Consider the following 2,827-nt stretch of genomic DNA (forward strand, 5'->3'; position numbering starts at 1 on the left):
CATGTGATCTTAAATGTTTCCCCTCATTTCATATTTTAGGCAAGCTGTAACTGCAACAAGCTGTATTTTAAGTGAAATTAATTTAAGGAAAAATCCGTTTAACAAAGATGATTTGTCTGAAGTTCATACTCTTACTGAGGTTAAGACATTTATTGATTTGTATAGTCGCAGAAAACAAACGAGTTATAGGTTTCTGCAACGCGCACACACACACACACACACACACACACAAATGTTTTACTCACTACTACTAACAAACTATTTTACGCACAGGTTATTCAAAGTAGATGTTAAAACATCTTAAAAATGTTCTAAATCTGCTAAAAATACCAAACATTGCCGTGTAGTAACGTCTAAAGTGTAAGGATTTGGATCTTCTCTAGTATTCTGTCAGTATTTATTATCGGGTACGGTACACATTTCAACCAATACTGGCACCTAAAGGTACTTCTTTTGGTGCTTTCTCCATAATAACCCTGTGAATTGCCTCTAATGTAGTATTCACTCTTCCCAGTGTGTAGATATGTTTTTTTTTGTTTGAGCAGGTGTCATCCCTGCGGTGTGATGTATCACTGTTGTCACTCTCACATTATAAACATTGCTGAGGTGTTATCTTATGTGTCACGTTTAGAAAAGTGTGACTTAATGTGTTTTGGGTCTGAGCTCATTACAGCGGTGATGTCACGTAGTACTTCACTCTCCGGTTGATTGGTTTCTCCTGAAGTAGTACTTGGCAGTACTGACTTGATTTGGTCAGTACCCAACCCTACTCATCACCTTGGGCTCTTCAAGATAGCGATGGATATTTTTAGTGGTGGTAAAGTATATTTACTCACTCCCCTAAGTATTATACAGTAGTATTCCTGTTTTATGCTGCTTCATCAACTCCACTTTGTATCAAAGGAAAACATTTTTGTCCTCTTTTCTGGACTATGTACTTAATAGGAGATTACATGCAAAATATTGAAAACAATAAACCACTAGGAGACCACAAACCTCCACTCAGGCCAACTTCCAGTACTTCCAGGCTCAGGTCATAATTAAGCTGTAGGTGATCATGAACAGACCCTCGCAGTCCCCTGCACTTCAGTTTGTAGTGGGCTTGTTCCGATTGGTGATCGGACCGTTAATCAGTGATTGAATGGAGGTATCACGATTATTTTGTCCAAGGACGATCGGATCGCCCATTAATATTCAATAGGAATCTAGGACTTTAGTAGGGGTCGCCTATTCTCTGCTGTATAAACTGGAACATGCAATCGACCCATCTGGTGCTTTTACGTTACTTCTTTAGCAAAAGCTGCCATCAATGAGTACCAGCGTAGCTTGATGAGCTAATTATGCTTACTGCTGTGTGGGTGTAAGCATAATTAGCTTCGTATCAAACCCGACTAACTGGCAGACTATATAAATGTAACACATTGTCACAAAGCGCCGATAACAACAGGGGATCTCCATTAAACAGGATTGGATGACCTGAAAAGAAAGCGGATCCACAGAGTGAACAGGAGATGGAACCTGACGGTATTTGGATCTGACATGGAGGAGCAAATGAATGCTGCACAGTGGTGCAAATATCAGTTGGTGTGAGCACCAGCTGGAGCAAGAGAACATATGCTTATCATATGTTATGTTGCTGTACGTCACATTAAAACAACACAGTGTAACGATGTTTGTTACATCAGGCTTACTTCCTGTAACCACTAGGTGGCGCTATGATAATCTGCCCAAAAAAAGGAATGTATTCTTCCTGGGTTCATTCTATACACCTCCATCGTCTGCCTACAATTAAACTCAGTTTTGGTTTGTTTTTCGTGATCCTGCAGACAGACAAAGAGACAGACAGACAAACGCCATTGAAAACATGATCTTGGCATCAGCAAGAAAAATGCATTTTTTTTAAATAATACTTTATAAAAATGAGCCCCACCTGTACAAGCAGCAACATGTAAACCCACAATCGACTACATCCACACTGGAACAAGCTGGTAATGAATACCTTAAGATGCTTTTACATTAATGAACTTATCCAAGCACCTCTGCGACACCTAAATGTACTATATACCATTCCTGAAGCTTAAACCAATACGCTAAAATTCCGCAGTCATGTGGTAACCCAAAAACAACACTTCAATATCACTCTGTCAGTGCAAAAGTATTTGTTTATTTAGGATTTTGATGAACATTCTATCTCTTTTCTCTTTGTAATGTCAAATCCTAGTGAGAGTGTATTTATGGTGGATTTTCTAGTTGACGGCAGCGTGATGAAGCTGTTAAGATTTCTCCTCTTAAAAAGCTGTCAGAATATTTTACTAGAGGCTCTTACCTGTGCTGCAGGTGCCAAAGGAAACAGAAGGGATGTGTGTATTTATCATCACTGGTCTCAATAACAGAGCTACAGCCCTTAGTTATGCGTCAAAGCAGCTACACAACACAGCCTTTGTTGCTGCGTGATTAGACTACCACACATGCTCAAATATATACTTAGGTAATACTGGCTGCATGGGCCAGCACCTGTCAGCATCCAGCTCCCTGTGAATGAATGAATGGAGGTATCTGTCTGACATGGTGGGAGAGAAAAGACGAGGGGGAGGAGGAAAGGTGGGAAGACCTAATTGCAGGCTGTGTAGTGATACAGGAGACCAGGAATGTGTCTGACAAGCACATCTCTGATCTTTGGAGTGGCGGGAAGCCCGCTGACAGACAACAAGAGGCTCCCAGACCAGCCATACAAAGATAGAGTTGGCTCCTCTCACGGCCAACCTGACTGAGTGAAGTCACTTCCAGCAGGCGTGAAACTGGGCAAAGTTTGCGTGGGAGTGTGAGG

This window comes from Aulostomus chinensis, chromosome 12 (genome assembly GCF_037954235.1).
Source record: "Aulostomus chinensis isolate RoL2024-O1b breed Wild chromosome 12, RoL_Achi_v1.0, whole genome shotgun sequence".
NCBI lineage: Eukaryota > Metazoa > Chordata > Actinopteri > Syngnathiformes > Aulostomidae > Aulostomus > Aulostomus chinensis.